We start from the raw sequence: 19134 nt of genomic DNA, 5'->3' as shown, positions 1-19134 counted from the left end.
ATCAGATGTGAGATTGATCCAAGTTTATACCGTGGCCATTGGAAAGGATGTCACTTGCGACACAGGGGCCTCGTTAAAAGGTTCTCCCATTAGCAGTGTCCTGTAATCATACGGAGGGTGCAAGCAGGTTTGTGTCCATATTAACATTACAACTTTGTGTTAGTACCACACTTTTTCACCACACAAACCTCTTCATGGAAAACCTGGTGGGATTTATGCTGGGAAAATACTGCACAATTCGAGTTTTGCAGCTGCAAAAGGAGGAAACTTCCAGTAGTACCATGTTATAACCCATTACTCCGTATGGATTTGGAATCAGGAGTTACTACCCCAACAGTTAAAAACCATCAATGTTGCCTCCCAAAATACCAGGCCCTCAAAATGATGCCCAATGTGTTATCGACAAAATAGTTTCAAGTAGTTAATATTGGACACATCTGGCTCTAAGGTCCTGATATAGATGCAGAGGAGATGCATAACAAAGTGATACATCACGGAGGGGATCAGTTGAGGGTCGGGAAGTGGTGGTGGTGGGGCTGGTCTGTCGGTACAGAAGACCAGACTGCTGGTAGTTTGTTCATCTCTTCCAGTACTGATCTAACTTTTGTTGGTCTAGAGGTGGTAGACTGTTGTTTATTCAGAAAAAGACGTTAGGACCACACAGGGTTAAAAGTGGAATTCTCTTCTACATCTCCTATCGCACTGTGTTCTAGGCGATGGATGAGATACAGAATGTTCACCCATTGGTTGCAACTTGAAGGTCCATCTCCTTCCCATGGAAGTTATTTATTGGAGGGCAGTGGTCAGCTTAATGTGGAGCAGTTTGGACTGTTTTTGGGATTGTTGGTTGATTGTATGTAGAAAGAGCTGAAGTATTGCTTGAAGGCAGCATGTCCGCAATACGATAATATCACGGTACATTGGATTTGGACCATAAATTAGTTAAAGTTGGGTAATCATTGGCCCTCGATTTAACCTATCCAGTGCATGTCTGCAAAGCTGTACTTAGCCACCAAAGTTGGAAACGTTGTATGAGTTTATGTTACACACTTTGCTCTTCATGTTTAAGTATGCGGACTCAATGGCTGTAGACACAATATCAATGAACTGTGGTAATAATGTAACAGAAGGTGCTATGAGAGTTGCAATTGAGGAAATGTATATGAATAAATTACAATAAAAATGATTTTTTTTTAAAGGCAGGATAATCATTGAAACATCTTAAAGCGGGAGCAATTGAACGCATCCTGGCATAGTTGGTTCTACTTAAACTGGACTGAGGAGACACTTGATCTGCAAGGATTTTTACATATTTGGAAATGTACTAAACCAGGTGTTAGAAATGGGGTTTCTAGTTGGCAGAGGTATTCACCTTTATCCAAGTAGGGACCACAATCCTAGTCTGGGTAAGTCTCACACAATCCAAATTATCCTGTGCCCACCCTCTGGTACCTCGGCACTGAGCAGTCAGACTTAACTTAGAAGGCAATTTGTAAAGTAATTGTGCAATAAATCATACAGTAACACAGTGAAAACACCACAAAAATACACCACCAAAGTTTGGAAAAATAAATAATATTTTTCTGAATAAAATAAGGTCAAAACGACAAAGATCCAATAAGCACAAGTTGAAATATCGCTTTTAAAAGGTTTAAAATAGTCTCAATCCATAGAAATAAACAGTTGTCTCTTTGTTACGCATAATACCTGGTATGCGTAAAAAATAACAACACACAAAGAACACAGAGGACAAGATGTGTAGAAAAAAACGTTGCGTCAGATTCTTTGACGCAACACAGACAATGCATTGTTTCTTTCCACGCTGCAAAGGGTTGCGTAGTTTTTGGGCACGCAGTCTTGGTTCCTCACTGCGATGCGGGGATATTATGTGTGAAAATCCATGACGCCCTGGAAGAAGGCATGGGCGCTGCATCAATCCGGTAGGCTATGCGTCAAATTTTTCCATCGTAAGGGAAGCGCTGCACCGAATTTCCAGTGGGGAAATCGGACTGTGCAGTTCTGGCCAGCTGTGCAGCGATTTCTCTGTCACAACACAGGCTTCGCGTCGATTTTCGGCAGGGGTTTCATCAATTTTCGACCCACAAGGAATTTCTAGAAGAGATGAAGGAGCATATTTATACTCTGTTTGCACTGAATTTGCGTCACTTTTTTTACGCAAATTTGGCGCAAAACTAATTCCATATTTATATTTTGGGGTTAGACATGTCTAAAGTAAAAATATAGGAGTTTGCACCATTTTTTGGATGAGTGCACCTACCTTGGGTCAATGAGATGCAAGGTAGGCTTTCCCATCAAAAAAATTGTGCTAACCCAATATTTATCCCCCGGGCTAAAATGACACACGGGTAGGAGGAGGGGCTAAATAATGGTGCAAAACTTGCTTTACACCATTATTTAACGCATGGATCAGACCAGGCGTTAGGGGACCTGTGGACCCATTTCCATGGTTAAACACCATGGAATGGGTCCACAGGTGCCCTCCCCAAGCCTCAGGAGCACCTCAACCAGAGGGACACCGGAGGATGGGGGACCCCATCCCAGGTAAGTCCAGGTAAGTATATATATTTTTTTGCCATCTGGGGTCCTAATTTGGGGCCCCCTGTATGGCACAGGGTGGAATGACCATGCCCAGGGGACACTTGTCCCCTGTGCTGACCATTGGGGTGGTGGGCATGACTCCTGTCTTTCCTAAGACAGGAGTCATGCTTTTGGAGGTTGTGCACCAGGAAATGGTGCTATTCTGGTTAGAGGCATTTTTTGCCTCTAACCAGGCTAGTGCCATTTTTTGACGCACAACCCCCTCCTTCCCTACCGCCACCCCCACCCCCACCCGGCTAGCGTCTTTTTTGAAGACGCTAGCCCAAGTTTAGCGGCGGCTTGCGCCATTCCTTTAATATGGCGCTCAACTGGTGCTGTGGAATGACGCAAGCCGGTGATGTACTTTTTGCGCAAAACTGCGTTTGCGCAGGTTTGCAGCAAAAAGTATAAATCTGGGCCAAAGTCTTTGTTGGCCGTGAGACTTCAGAAACAGGAGGCAAGCTCAATCCAAGCCCTTGAAGAGCCCTTTTGGGGGAAGGCAGGGTCCTTCCAGCAAAGTCAGAGGCAAGCAGGGCAGCAGGTCAACAGCAGGGCAGTAGTCCTTCTCAGCAAAGCAGTCCAGATGAGTCCTTTGGGCAGCCAGGCAGCTCCTCTGACAGTGCAGGTGAGGTCCAGAAGTGTCTGAGTTGGTGGGGTCAGAGACCCAGTTTATATACTCCCAACATGCCTTTGAAGTGCACACGTTCCCCTTTCAGCCCAATCCTGTCTGCCAGGGTCCCAGTGGGGGGGTTCATCAGTCCATTGTGTGAGGGCAGGCCACTGGCCTTTGAAATCTAAATGTCAGGCCTTCCACCCTTCCAGCAAAGGAAGACCCATTCAGTATGCAGATGAATGCAGATGTGACTGAGGTCCTGTGTTTGTGGTTGTCTGGGTGAAATGCACAAGGGGGCGGTCAACCAGCCCAGACCAGACATTGATTGGAGACAGGCTGTAAGGCACAGATGGTTTTAAGTGCAGAGAAATACTCACTTTCTAAAAGTGGCATTTCTAAAATAGTAATATTAAATCCATCCTCACCAATAAGCAAGATTTTCTATTACCATTCTGGCCATACTAAATATGACCTTGTTACCCCTTTCAGGTCAGAATCTACCACCCAAAAAGTATATGAGGGCAGCCCTAATGTTAGTCTATGAAAAGAGCAGGCCTCACAGTAGTGGAAAACAAATTTAGGAGTTTTCCACTACCAAGACATATAAAACATATATGTACATATCCTGCCTTTTACCTACATAGCACCCTGCCCCATAGGTTACCTAGGGCCTACCTTAGGGGTGACTTATGTGTAGAAAAAGGGGAGTTTAAGGCTTGGCAAGTACTTTTAGATGCCAAGTCGAAGTGGCAGTGAAACTGCACACACAGGCCTTGCAATGGCAGGCCCATGTAGCCAGCTGAAGACATTGCTCTTCATATAAGCACCTTGGGACCAAACACCTACACACCTTGGCCAAGCACCTGGATACCCTCGTGGGGGATTTGTACGCTATACAAATCAACATAACATGACATAACATAACCAGATAAGCAATGTAATGAAATATCTAACATCCAACAGAAAGCATACATTCAAAAAAGCAAAACTATTCTTCCCTGTGCTCCCAACAGTATGAACTCCTAAGAAACAACTCTCATCAAACAGAATACATTATAGGGAGCATTATAATCATATTTAACAGAGCACAGATATGCCATACTGTTGTGTAAAATTGTGCTCACAACATCACTAACTACAAAGAACCATCACATGTCTAATTGCTGGTATTTTACCTCAGTGAGAGTATGCTCTATATTTGGTTGTTGTAGAGTGAGTAGGAGGGACCACACAACAAATGGATATATGGGCAAATCGGCAGGCCATTGAGCAGAGTTGAGAACTTCTGGAAGTACATATTGACTCATACCGACGTGTTTTTGGCTCCCTGTGGGTAACTAGCAAGATGTGTGTCTGTCTGTTCCTGCTCCTGAGTGGAGGCAGTCTTGCTGCAGACATGGCCTTCGCTTCTGGTTGGCCGCAGCAGGGTGGGGGCAGCTGAAGCTTCCGTCTGAAGTCCTCCAGCATCAGTAAGTGCTGGAGGACAGCATGGGCCCTTGCAAGTGTCAGGCCCACTCCTGGGTCACTCGATGACAGACAGAAGATGGGCAGCCTCACTGATTGGGCCACAGTGACACAATGGCTGCCGGGATGTACACTCTAATGATTTAGCATTGGTGAATGCCACAGGCACAGCTCTGGGTGGCAATGACACCCACAGCACAGCTCTGGTTCTCAGTGGCATGATGAGCTATGTTTTGCCTCCTCTTGTTCTTTGTTGAGATTTACTCTTGGTCTGTGATCCCCATCTGGAACCATGTTTACAGAGGGACTGTGCCCAAGCTCCAGGTGCAACAGATCGCTCTCTGCAGTTTTCTTTCTTCAGAGACGTACAAGCATTGGGGTCTACTTCTTATGTTTTGGCTACTTTCAGCACTATTGGGACATATCCACCTCCTGCAGGCTAGGCAGGCTCCTTCCCACTCTCAGCAGCCACATTGTCATCCAGGTGCTTCGGGGAAGGTAACAGCTCTTTATCAAGGCAAAACTCCAGATGATGTCCCTTCACCTCTGGGAAGCTGCCCGTCAGGCAGACACCAGCTCTGGTTGCACAACAGCCCTCAGCATACTCTGTGGAGTACTCTCTTGAGAACTTGGAAATGGAACCAGTGGGTCAGTGGCTCCCACTTTTATTCAGGTTAAGCAGGCACAGGATGTGGATTCCCTGATTGCTCTTTCAGAACCAGTTTGAGTTTGTTCTGTTTTCATCTGTCCTCTCCAGGGTGGTCTGCAGATACAGCCTTTGTGCAGAGTGATGATGCTCACAGCAGGGTAGTCTGGAGCCTGGAGTACCCACAACAGAGCTCAAAGAAGTGTGAACTTTCTGCACCTAGCTCATTAACAACCGCACTGACCGTAATCTGGGAAGAAACAAAAGGCTGCCACGTATAAAGGACCCTTTTCACCCTAAACTCATCAGAAACTACACTCCGACCCTTCACCTCCACCATCTGCTACAAAGCAGTGCTTCCGGAACCCTAATCGGCATCCATTCTCAGCAAAAGGACCTAAACACATTTCTAAAAGAGCCCTGCCTCCTCTTTCCACACTTCACTGTCTAGGTGCCCTCCTTCCAGCTTCATTAATGTCAGCGATACACTTCATCTGGCTGGGGAAACAGCCCCACTTCCATCTTGTGCACAAGAAAAGGCTACGGGCTTCCAAAATGGAACCTATGCACCACCGCTACTTTGGTTTACTCATTAACACACTCGGGGGGTCATTCTGACCCTGGCGGTCATTGACGGCCAGGGCCAACGACCACGGAAGCACCGCCAACAGGCTGGCGGTGCTTCCTGGCCAATTCTGACTGCAGCGGTAAAGCCGCGGTCAGAAAAGGGAAACCGGCGGTTTCCCGCCGGTTTTCCCCTAGCCAAAGGAATCCTCCATGGGATTCCGACCCCCTTCCCGCCAGCCTGTTCCTGGCGGTTTACACCACCAGGAAGAGGCTGGCGGGAACGCGTGTCGTGGGGCCCCTGGGGGCCACTGCACTGCCCATGCCACTGGCATGGGCAGTGCAGGGGCCCCCTAACAGGGCCCCAGCAAGATTTTCAGTGTCTGCTTGGCAGACACTGAAAATCGCGACAGGTGCCACTGCACCCTTCGCACCTCAGCAAATCCGCCGGCTCCATTCGGAGCCGGCTTCATCTTTGCTGGGTCTTTCCCGCTGGGCCGGCGGGCGGCCTTTTGGCGGTCGCCCGCCGGCCCAGCGGGAAAGTCAGAATGACCGCCGCGGTCATTTGACCGCGGTGCGGTCTTTTGGCAGTCTCCGCTCCTGTGGGTGTGACCTTCTCAGCTCAGCAAACAACCTCGAGGCCACCCCCCTCGGTGACAAAGGGTAGCGTCACTCATTGCCTAGGACCTGTGCACTTCAGTTTTAAGGCGGAGTGTCAATTACTACCACCTTGTCACAGAGTGGGGTGTGGTCGGCAGTCTCATTGACCCCATCCCACTCAATGACGAGGTTGGAACTGATCTGGGGTGACAGAGAAAATTGTTTTTCCATTCCAAGCGTCTAAGTGACTCAGCCACCAAAGGAGCTCTTCTTTGGACTCTTGATCTAGCATTACTGGGTCGGAATAAGCTAACCCTCTGCAGAGATGGCGAATCTTCAATCTCTGAAGGGCTCTGTAATGAAGTGGTCCCGGAAAGATGGCCCAAATAGGGGATGAGAGAAGACCTACTAAACGCTGAGGGAACAGAGAGGAAGGGACAAGGCGTGACAAATCTCCTTTATCAAATCTACTTTCTGTTGAGGTAGCTGGAGGATAGCCCAAGAGGTATCTATTATGAACCCTAGAAATTTGAGTCATTAGGAAGGAACTAGGGACGCTTTTTGAGTATTTATCAGAAGTCCTAGTCTTGATAAAAGATCCTGACAAAGATTGAGATGTGCTAGGAGACAAGATTTGTCCTGTGCCATGATCAGAAAATTGTCTAGATAAACTATGACTCTCACGCCTTGACCTCTAAGGAAGGATACCACAGGTTTGGGAATCTTGGTGAAACACCAAGGACCAGAGGAGACACTGAATGGAAGAGTTTTGAAAAGGAAAAAGGAATCCCCCCTCACTGAAACTGCAGAAACTTCCTATATGAGTGATGGATGGGAACTGACAGGTAAGCGTCTTGGAGATCCAGACGGACAAGCCAGACGTTTGAAGAAGAATGTCTCTGAGATGAAGGATGGTTTCCATCTTGAATTAATGGTAAACCACAAAGTTGTTCAAGTGTGAGATTTATAACAAAAGAGTGTCTCTTGTTCTTTTCTAGAACTAGAAAGGTGGTACTGAGGAAACCCGAAGGATCGAAGATAGTTTGTTCTAAGGCTTGTTTTGCAAGCTGAGCGTGTAGTTCCCCTTGAACCAGAAGAAAGTGTTCCTGAGAATAATGGAGGGGTTGAGGAAAACATTTCTGAATTAGGGTTTGTTACAGTTCTATGCAGTAACCCTGTACAGTTAGACTTCACCCAAGGATCTGATGTTAGAGACAACCAAGCATAGAGAAAATTCCCCAATCTGCCTCCTAAGGGAGGAGGGCCAGAAATGGAATTTCTTACCTGACAGCTGATTTCCTTTGGTTCTATAATCCCTGTTGCAGAATCCATGGGTTTGCCTACAGTAGAACTGGGGCTTGTACCCTTGTTAGAAATCCTGTTGGACTTTTTGGTTAAAGGAGCCTCTGATGAGGGATTGCCCCCTGGATGCATAACGGCTGGCAAATCGAGCCCGGCCAAAAACCCGTTAGGAAAAAATATTTTTTGATGACATTTGAGCCTTGTCAATTGTGGCGAAAATGGAAACATATTTGCTCATTTCCTTGATAAAGGAATCACCAAAGAGAAGCCCTTCAGCTTTGAGACCTTCTTTCATTGCCAATCTGCTTAACTTCGGGTCAATTTTTAGCAAAATACTTTTGCGTCGCTCTTGGGAAATGTAGGAGTTAGCGTTTCCTAACATGCAAATTGCTGGCTGTGCCCAACTGGAAAGCATATCAGGATTATCTTGTTCTCCTTCCATTCTAGACTCCTCAGCCAAATCCAGATTTCTGGTTAATGGTCTGACCATATCCAAAAGCCTGTCTTGGCAGTTCGACCAGGCTCTATTGACTCCCTTTTTGGAATCCTTCCTAAAGTTAGTAAAAAACCAACAACATATTGGGATCAATAGTGGGGGTATCAACCACCGTAAACGGAAAAGAAGGGCGAGGACATTCCGATTTCATTTTATTTCTAGTTGTCTTCTCAAGGGGGTGCCTTAAATAAAAGGAAACATAATTTGAAACATGGTCAGAAGGGAACCATTCAGATGTCTTTGGGTGATGAATTAACATAGGGTCAAACATAGGTTCACCCTCATGATCCACTAGGTCATAGGACAATGTCTGGGATGAAGTATTCAAAGGAGAAATTTTACCCCTTTTCTCAAAAGGCCCATCATCAAAGTGTCATGTTTGAAAGTAAAAATGTACTTGTTGTCGTCTAAAACATCATCCCCATCACTGTCAGTGTCATGAAGAGAAACAATATTAAGTGGGGAACGACGGAGCCTCAAAGGATTCACCTCACTGGTGGGAGGCCCAAATTTCACGGAAAGGCTTTTGGAAGACCCACTGAGAGGTGCTGCAAGTTCCTTTCCTTTTTTAAAAGGAACATCCTTAGAGCCTTGTAACAATTTGGAGATGGAGGCCTCTGAATTTTTTGAAACGTCTACCATGGAGTCTGACACAGCATGCTGAATCAAATCTTTAATAAAGGATTTTAAGCGATCCTTCATGGATTGGGCTTGCTCATCATCGGACATTGTGTGGAAGATATGCAAATTATTTAAAAATTAAATTAAGAATTAACTTAAAAATGTATTTGAATTAAATAGCAGTAAAACAACTGTATAGGCAATCTTAATAAAGCTATAGGTATAAGCAGAATCAAATTTGGAAAATAACACTACTATAAACAAAAAACCCCAACCCTCAGGGGTTAACTGAAGGGAAAAAACCTGAAGGAGTGTGTCAGGCCGGTTAGGGCCTACAATGGGCATTTCCGGGGGCAGGCCAGGGATTCAGAGGCAGACGGAGATGAGAAAGTTAAAGGGTTACACTTGAACTGTTTCGCTTAACAAAGTAAACAAGTCAAGGAAAGTTGCACCTGCACTTTGGAATCACAAAAGGAGCAGGAGCTGGCTGACAGAAAAATGAAGCACAGTGCCGTATCGCTGCCATCAGAAGGCAAGGGACAATTAAGAGCGTGCGAGCATTAGAGAACGTTCTAACGCACATCGCGCACACACCAGGTAATGACCAGTAAATTAATAAAACATTTAGGGCCATATTTATACTCCGTTTGCGCCGAATTTGCGTCGTTTTATTCGACGCAAATTTGACGCAAAACTAACGCCATATTTATACTTTGGCATTAGACGCGTCTACCGCCAAAGTTTATGGAGTTAGCGTCATTTTTTTGCGTGAACACCTTCCTTGCGTTAATTAGATGCAAGGTAGGCGTTCCCGTCTAAAAAAATGACTGCGATGCTATTGCGTCGTATTTATACTCCCGGGCAAAAATGACGCCCGGGAGTGGGCGGGACTAAAAAACCTGCATTAGCGCCGGATTTTAACGCCTGGGTCAGGGCAGGCGTTAAGGGACCTGTGGGCTCAGAACGAGCCCAGAGGTGCCCTCCCAAGCCCCAGGGACACCCCCTGCCACCCTTGCCCACCCCAGGAGGACACCCAAGGATGGAGGGACCCATCCCAGGGAAGAAAAGGTAAGTTGTGGTAAGTTTTATTTTTCTTTTTTTTGTGGCATAGGGGGGCCTGATTTGTGCCCCCCTACATGCCACTATGCCCAATGACCATGCCCAGGGGACAGAAGTCCCCTGGGCATGGCCATTGGGAAAGGGGGCATGACTCCTGTCTTTGCTAAGACAGGAGTCATGTTAATGGCGTCTGGGCGTCTGAAAAAAATGGCGCAAATCGGGTTAAGACGATTTTTTTGCCTCAACCTGACTTGCCCCATTTTGGGACGCCCAAACGCCATTTTTCCCTACGCCGGCGCTGCCTGGTGTACGTCGTTTTTTTTCACGCACACCAGGCAGCGCCGGTCGGCTAGCGCCGGCTAACGCCATTCAATAAATACGGCGCCCGAATGGCGCTTCAGAATGGCGTTAGCCGGCGCAAATTTTTTTGCCGCAAAACTGCGTTAGCGCAGTTTTGCGTCAAAAAGTATAAATATGGGCCTTAGTGAAAAAGAAATACTGAATAAAATTGAATAAAACAAGCAGAGTACTTATCGTGACTGCGAGCAGCAAGAAAAGAGGGCTTGTTCCTCTCAGTCAAGATAGTTACGCTCATACTCGACGTGTGATTGGATTACCTATTGTGATGTAATGTTTCAGTTTTTTCTCCCAGGCATTTCTGGGTGTTGATGTTTCTTGGCTGCTGAATTTATTAAAGCAGGAAAAGAAAGCATAAAATGAGCGTCCGGTCTTATAATAAAATTACCGGCCACCACTACAGTGTGCAACATGCCAAGGCAACTAATAAAGACATGTTGGTGTTTGGGTATGTCTAGAGCTTGTTTTCTATATATGTTAGGAATGGCTGTGGCTGAAATAAAAAAAAAACATGAATGTGCAGGCGAGTGTTTATGTACCTCTTTCACTGTATCTGCATTTTATAAATCTGTGTGTTGGCTGTAAAAAACATGTACTTGACTGGTTTTCTACGTTCACCACCGGTATTTTGATGTCCTCACTTTGTACAAAAAAAGAAGCAAAATCACCTAGAACCTGTATTTTTTAGACCTTATCTGTACATACCTCAAACAGCAAATAGAAAGCACTTTTAAATGTGTTATCGAGTGGGTTAAGATGCCTAACTATTAATTAAAGGAAACAAAGGCAGAAATGTCATGTTACAAACCACTACAGAACATGTCCAGGCATTTGCTGACTCTTAAAACAACAACAAATGGCTGGTATGTTTTTTCTTGGAAAGGTGGCAACCCTAAACACAACATGAAAAAACATGTTAGACAGAACACTGCACCTTTATGTAAAGCAGTACAAATAGTCCATGTACTTACTTGAGTACGGAAACACCAACCACAAAACCCAAAAGAACTACTTGGAGAGAACAGTCCACATTCACTCAACATCTGACCGGTATGTTAGAGCTTTTACATACTGCAAAACTGCGATATTTTGCACTATAAAATAATACATTATTATCCATTTTACAAACCCTTGCTGTCTTAATCTAATACAGCTAAACCTTTCCAGACTTTAAGGCTGCAACCATTCAGAGAAGGAACCAGGAAAAATATGCAAAGAAATCCAGTGGCTGTGCCACATCTGACCAAAATAAACACTGATCAAGCCAATAGATTTTGGTTCTAAAATGCTGAACTATTGGCTTTGCTAATACTTTTGTAGTGGCAGCATGACAACTCATGTGTTGTGGTGCAGGCCATGCATGACTAGCTGTTTTCAATGGATTTCTATTCAATAAAGCCCATTTCAAGATGGTTTCTGATGGAGGCTCACATGAAGAGTGATGCATGGCAGCCTTTTTAGGGTCAAGCGTGCAAAGCGCTCTGTCCCTGGTGTAATCTCTCTGTGGGCTTTTAACCATGCCCATGTCACGCTCATCAGTTTGGTTGGTTCGTGGGCTTGCCTTTTAAAATTTGCTTGATTTCATTAGTGAAAGGCATGCATATGTCATGCCTTTTCCGGTGTTCAGCCCGCCTCGAGCGCACCAGCCAACTACTGAAAACATACGAGGCTCTATGTTTTTCATATGGTTTCTGGACTACTTTTTATCTTTATTTCGTAGGCAGCGCAATCTCGCTGGGCAATAGTTGAGCGCTTGGCATGACATCGACCCTGTTACATGGATAATTGCACTTTTGCAGGTTACATGGATATTTTCACTTTTTACAGTTACATGGATAATTGCACTTTTGCCGATACGTTTCACTGCGAGCGAACTTCTGTTTCACTTTGTGTGTCTGCTTCGCGCTCATGATGGCCATCAGCTCGCTTATGTGAATCTGTTTTACTTTTAATTTTCATTTCTTCTGTTTCCCCTTGTGTGTCTGCTTTGCGCTCATGGCGGCCGTCGGCTCGCTTATGTGAAACTGTTTTACTTTTCATTTTCAGTTTATGTGGCAAGAAAAGTCTGGTTAGGAGTTTACAACGCTAATAGCTCTAACTCAAGCAAACGCAAGACCCATGGCATTGCACATGCTTGTTTAATTTAGCATTGTAAAATGGAGGACGACTATGATAGATGCTATCAGAAGTAGAAAATGGAAAACAAGGTGCCTATGTGTGCAAAAAAAATTAAGCAAGCTGCTTAGTGGCAATTTGCAGCTGCTATGCCCTCACAAAAAGAAATAGTGAGAACAGGAAGTGGAATAGGGAGCAAGATGGGGTGTAATAGGCAGGGATGTAGATGGAGGAGGTGGTGGGGGTCATACTGTTACCACTTCATCCTGCAATGGTGCTATGCTGGCAAAAGTAGGGACCTTTTTTGTTAGGGTAGCGCTCTTCCGCGTGGAGCGCCCCAGTACCGGTATGGATTGCACCGCACAGTCCGTATAACGGTCTGAGGGATATTGAGGCAAGGTGATGCGCTCCACCATGGAGCGTTTTCCCCTGAGCCCTGCATCCTCTGCCCCTGAGACCGGTACGGTTTGGGGACAAGGCTCCCAGAGTGGAGCTATAGCCCGAGCCCTAATGGCCTCAGGGGCAGCATGGCTCTACTTGACCAGCGCTTTGTCGGAAGGGCTCAACCGGCAAAGTGCTGGTCGCTGCTGTGTTGTTTCCGCGAGTCGTGGGGTTCTAGGAGGATGGCTGGTGCAGCTGACATCCTCGAGATCCTCATGGTGATGCGTTCCTTCTATGGAGTATTTTCACCATGAGCCATGCTGCCCCTTCCCCTGAGGCCGATAGGGTTTGGGCCATCGCGCCACTCTGTGAGCATTGTCCTCGAACCCTACCGATCCCAGGGGCAGGGGCCACATAGCTCTACAAGGCCAGTGCTGTGCCAGTTGAACCACAGTCATCACCAATGCTGATCATGTAGAGCCTTGCGGCTCCTGCACTCGTTATGGCCTGGAGACAAGGCTCCCAGAGTGGCTCAATGGCCATGAGCCCTACCTGCCTCAGGGGCAGGGGCTGCAAGGCTCTGCATGATCAGCGTGGCGATTGGTGTTCAGCCGATGCCGTGCTGGTTGCTACAACTTATGGAGTTCCCTGAGTAGGGCTTAAATATCGCAGCCGTCAATGCAAATGCTTTTGTTTACTCCCCAGTAGGGGTTTCTATATGGCGGCGGGCGCTACGACGGCTGGGGCATTGCCGTTGCAGCACCGGCCACACTGGTTCTGTTTTACCACAGAGTAGGGGTTTAAATAAGGTGCATGATGGCGGCCCCTGCAATGGGGCCGCTTTACATGTCCTGACTCTGGAGAGTGCAACATATATACAACTTGCTGTAATGTTTCAAACTGTTATGTGCTATGTGTTATATTTTATATTTCTGTGACATTACAAGGAGTATAAGTGACACAGTAATGTGAGTAAAAAAACAAAACAAAAAAATGCTGTGAAGGCTATGGAGCCATTTAAAAAAAGGTCGTATTGAGAGTTCTCTAGATCTTATATTATGCATCAGCGCCACCAAGTGTTTTTTGTTTTTGTTGATAAACAGCTATGGTGTTTAAGATATGTGAACAATAGGTTTTTTCTTTATTGTACTTTCAGAACCTATGTGTGACATGATAGGGTGCCTAACATATAGCATCTTGAGAGAGAATGCTTAAAATGAATTTTATGTCTTAATTATGTATGTAAAAATTCATGTTGAAAATAGCCAGTTGTATTAGTATATACCTCGGAAAGTATGTGTACCCTGCTAATTAATAACAAATATAGTCATTAAAAGGGGTGACGTTTTAATAATTATTTGAGTAAGCGTTTTTACAGCCTTTTGTACATTTTTATAGTCTTTGTTAATATGTGTGTAATGCGTACAGTAAGGCCGTTAAGCTGAAAAACTAAGTATGACGCAGGAGCCTAGACATGGCCTTAATTAAAAACAGTTGTCAAAAGACACTTTATGAAGGGTGTGTGTTTATACGTTGAACATTTATGCATGCTGCATGATTGTAGTTCTAAACAAATAGTGTAAAAGGGCATCTGTAGTTAGACCTTTATGTTTATTTTATGTGTTTTACTCACCAGAGGTGTCTCTAGGATTACTTTTTTCAGTTTGTTGAGTAATGGTTTCCTCGGTATATTATGCAGGACTAGTACATAATTTTAATGGAGTGGTTGGTAGACATTTACAAAAGGCTGTGTAAAAAGGAGGTATGGTCTAAAAGTGAATTTTGTCTCTTCTCTACATAGGATCCCCAAGAGTTAAGGCTGTCCCCAGAGGAAATCGATGCCTTGCAAGAAGGTATACGTATCTAGAGATTCATAGATCAGAGAACAGTGTCAGCATCCATCCTAAACAAAGCTGTCTTGATTGTTATTTTTATTTTTGCCATTAATGGTTTCCTGTGTTTGTGTGCTTTTACAGGCTGTGATGCTGAACTACTGCTGGTGGTTGGTGCACTACAACAAATCCTCTAGGCTCAAGATGGTCCAGGCACACTGTCTCAGGATGCAGCTTTAGCGGGTAAATAAAATGAGTCCTTGTGCAAAAGCTGTGAAAACCTAAAAAAACTCCATAAAAGCCCTGTAAAATGCACCCCTTAGAGAGCATGTATAGTCAGTGTATTATATTGTAAATGTGACACTTCATTCTTTTTCTTCTCCAGACCCCCAGGCGGTACAAGTGGGCCATATGACCGTGATGCAGAATGTGGTAGGGGGCATTGAAAAGGCGGCCCACCGATAAAGAAAGGCTCCTCACAGCGGAACACTGCAGGTTCGTTTTTAGAAACTGTAGAGCCAGATGAATTCAATCCTTATTGTCTCTCAAACCTGTTTTGCCTCTAGAATATCACTGCTATAGTAATAACTAATATGTATTTTGTTATCTTTACATCATAGAGCCATCACAAAAGATCTCTGGAGGAGCTAGCCGTAAGACTATGTGGCAGGCAGCGCCTTTAAAGGACAACACCATGACCCTCCAAAACACAAAGACTTCAGCATCATCTCGGATCACCGCAGGGCACCAGGACAAACCGTGTACCGGCTCTACAGACAGATGTCATAGACCAGGTACAGCCCTTAACTACACCACACCAACAGTAATAAAAGCTGTACCCAGTACCGTGAACAATTCTACAGCCACTACCTATGTCCATGGGTTTGGACAATCCGACAGCGTCGCGCTTACAACCTCAGAAACACACCATCCTGTACCGTGTAAAACCTATGGTTGGGACCCTTATCAGTGCAACAAATCTAAAATAAATTGGTTGGCCTTAAAGAATCGCAAGAGAAGCTGGCGCCTCTTGAGCTATAAGCCTTGCCTTTAGACCTGTCTTTTAAAAATGTTGTTAAGGCTCATACTGTTCCACCTAGCCCCCGCGTTCTAAATGCTCAACGTTTGAGGAGTCTAATATAGCGGGGTCTGTCAACGCCCTCGTACCAGCAGCCTGTATAACTAGCCCTCCCAGTCTACATGACACAAACCTGGAAACAGATAGCCCCATAGAGGATCCTTACTCTGGGTGTATAGGACTTCGAAAGGCACTAGTGGGTCTGGTAGAGAGTTCTGAAGCCACAGCAACGCCTTCTGACTCTTCTAATGCGTCCACCGCAGGGTTGCAATCACAAGGGTTTCAATCACCCACACCCAGCCACAACGCTTCCTATGCATCAGAGGCCTTGAGTTATTATGACTAACATTTAACTTCCCCATGTCTGATGTCACCGATTACACCCCCTGGAGCGTTCGACCCCACCAGCCCGACACCAAGTGCCTGCGCGCAATGATCTTCACCCTCCTCCTCAATATACCCTAACAGCAGTACAGGCTGTAGCAGTTCACAAAATCTGAGTTTTGGAACTCCATCTAGCGATGATCAGGCCTCCGAAGCACAGGGGTGTTCACAATGGGGCCCTGTTCTTTTGACCTGTCCTGACCCACCCGTTCAAAAAGGGCTTATTGTGATTAACAGTGATCAGACCACCGGGTGGCTAGGGGTAATATACACCACACAGCTAATGACACACGTAGCGGAACAAAATGTGGTGCCCTTGCCCCCAACAGGGCTTTGGAAACATATCTGAAAGAAATACAACAGGCCACTAGGAAACTAAAATCACGCCTGAACCTCAAGACCTCAAAACTGGGGAAGTTGAGGGTCGATACCGGGTCCTCCAGACCATCCCAGAGAGCGCTAATCCTGCGGTTGGCAAGGTGTAGAAGGGAGGTGGTCATTGCTTGTGAATCAGCCACGGCTGACATAGACAATATATTGGCGTGACTAGGCAACTGTGTCCCCCTAAGGATTGTAAGATCCGCTTTTTTTTATTTTTATTAGGGCTTCCATAGGTCTAAATATAAAAACTAAACCCTGGGGACACTCCCTAAGGCACTATGGTGGTCATTACAACCCTGGCGGACGGTGATAAAGCAGCGGTAAGACCGCCAACAGGCCGGCGGAAAAAAAATTGCTATTACGACCGTGGCGGAAACCGCCAAGAAAGACAGCCACTTTAACACTCCGACCGCCACGGCGGTACAAACAGCTTGGCGGTCACCGCCAACAGACAGGCGGAGGACAATGTACCGCCCACAGTATCACAACAGGCCAATCCGCCACCTTTTCCGGGGCGGATTCACCACGGACAAAAACACGGCGGAAACAGGAATACCGAAGGGAAAACGCTCACCTCTACACACCCCACGAGGACGCCATGGATCCGGAACTCCAAATTCTACCTGCAATAGTCTTCCTGCTCCTCTACCAGGAGCACGAACGCTGGCGGCGAAGACCACAGGGAGTACTGCACCTAAGTCACAGGGGAGGAGGGAGGGAAAAAACAGGGACATACACATGCAACACCCCCACCCTCACCCACTACAACACACACACTAATGCATATCAATACATCACAGTTACACCCCTCAAACCCCCCGGAAGAATGCAAAGACAATAGAAAATGAGTGTAACCATTGTAATAAAAGCAAGTAGGCAGAAATATATATATATATACACCATGTACAAAATATATACCAAGCATAGTAGTCCAGGTAGTGCTCTAATAAAGTCTGTGGAACACTGGGACCACACGGTATGGGCGAGGCCCACACAAGATCCCCGACCATGACGGAGAGAACACTGCAGGGGCATCAGAGAGCAACTAAACAGGCACCTCAGGGGGAGGGAAAGGGGGGGGGCACCTCAGCCGGTTGAGTGCACGACGCCAAATCCACGAGGGGGCCACATGCCCACTGTTCCATCCTTGGGAGTGCAAAGCCACAGTCTCTCAAGTCTCTACAGTGGGTGGTTTGCCCACTGTTCTATCCTGGGGAGTGCAAAGCCACAGTCTCTCAAGTGGATGACAGTCTCCACTGGTTCTGGAGGGGGCATGGTGCCCAGAGTGCTTCATCCTGCTAAGGACAGAGGTAGTGGATGACAGTCTCCACTGGTTCTGGAGGGGGCTTTGTGCCCAGAGTGCTTCATCCTGCCAAGGACAGAGGTAGTGGATGTGATACTCCACTGGTTCTGGAGGGGGCTTTGTGCCCAGAGTGCTTCATCCTGCTAAGGACAGAGGTAGTGGATGGCAATATCCACTGGTTCTGGAGGGGGCTTTGTGCCCAGAGTGCTTCATCCTGCCAAGGACAGAGGTAGTGGATGTGATACCCCACTGGTTCTGGAGGGGGCTTTGTGCCCAGAGTGCTTCATCCTGCTAAGGACAGAGGTAGTGGATGGCAATATCCACTGGTTCCGGAGGGGGCACTGTGCCCAGAGTGCTTCATCCTGCCAAGGACAGAGGTAGTGGATGTGATACTCCACTGGTTCTGGAGGGGGCTTTGTGCCCAGAGTGCTTCATCCTGCTAAGGACAGAGGTAGTGGATGGCAATATCCACTGGTTCTGGAGGGGGCTTTGTGCCCAGAGTGCTTCATCCTGCTAAGGACAGAGGTAGTGGATGGCAATATCCACTGGTTCTGGAGGGGGCTCTGTGCCCAGAGTGCTTCATCCTGCCAAGGACAGAGGTAGTGGATGTGATACTCCACTGGTTCTGGAGGGGGCTTTGTGCCCAGAGTGCTTCATCCTGCTAAGGACAGAGGTAGTGGATGACAGTCTCCACTGGTTCTGGAGGGGGCTTTGTGCCCAGAGTGCTTCATCCTGCTAAGGACAGAGGTAGTGGATGGCAATATCCCAGAGTGCATCATTCACCCCGTGACAGACTCAGTTGTGTCAGTGCCCTTGCCGCTCATGGTGCCAGCGATGCTTGAGACAGCGGTGCCTTGTTCAGCGGTGCTGGAGACGGCGGTGCCCTGTTCAGCGGTGCTGGAGACGGCGGTGCCCTGTTCAGCGGTGCTTGAGACGGCGGTGCCCTGTTCAGCGGGGCTTGAGACGGCAGTGCCCTGTTCAGCGGGGCTTGAGACGGCGGTCTCCATTGCAGGGACTCAGCTGCTGGCGGTCCTTCATGGCCCAGCGGGGCTTTTGCTGGCAGTCCTTCATGGCCCAGCGGGGCTTTTGCTGGCAGTCCTTCATGGCCCAGTGGGGCTTTTCCTGGCGGTCCCTCATGGCCAAGCTGGGCTTTTGCTGGCGGTCCTTCATGGCCCAGCGGGGCTTGTGATTGCGGTCCTTCATGGCCCAGTGGGGCTTTTGCTGGCGGTCCTTCATGGCCCAGCGGGGCTTGTGCTGGCGGTGGCCTCCTGGGCAGCTGGGCCTGTGCTGGCGGTGGCCTCCTGGGCAGGTGGGCAGGTGGGCTGGTGCTGGCGGTCCTG

General features: G+C 46.9%; 1 long non-coding RNA gene across 1 annotated transcript; it reads left to right on the top strand.

The window, feature by feature from the left end:
- The first annotated feature begins 14617 nt into the window (after positions 1 to 14617).
- On the top strand, positions 14618 to 15640 carry LOC138249068 (uncharacterized). The gene is made up of 4 exons (XR_011194695.1): positions 14618 to 14669; positions 14793 to 14891; positions 15034 to 15143; positions 15269 to 15640. It is a non-coding gene; the product is annotated as an uncharacterized lncRNA (long non-coding RNA).
- The last annotated feature ends 3494 nt before the right edge of the window (positions 15641 to 19134 follow it).

The sequence above is a fragment of the Pleurodeles waltl genome, chromosome 8, assembly GCF_031143425.1.
Source record: "Pleurodeles waltl isolate 20211129_DDA chromosome 8, aPleWal1.hap1.20221129, whole genome shotgun sequence".
NCBI classification, from domain to species: domain Eukaryota; kingdom Metazoa; phylum Chordata; class Amphibia; order Caudata; family Salamandridae; genus Pleurodeles; species Pleurodeles waltl.
This window is presented reverse-complemented; position numbering and strand designations above follow the sequence as displayed.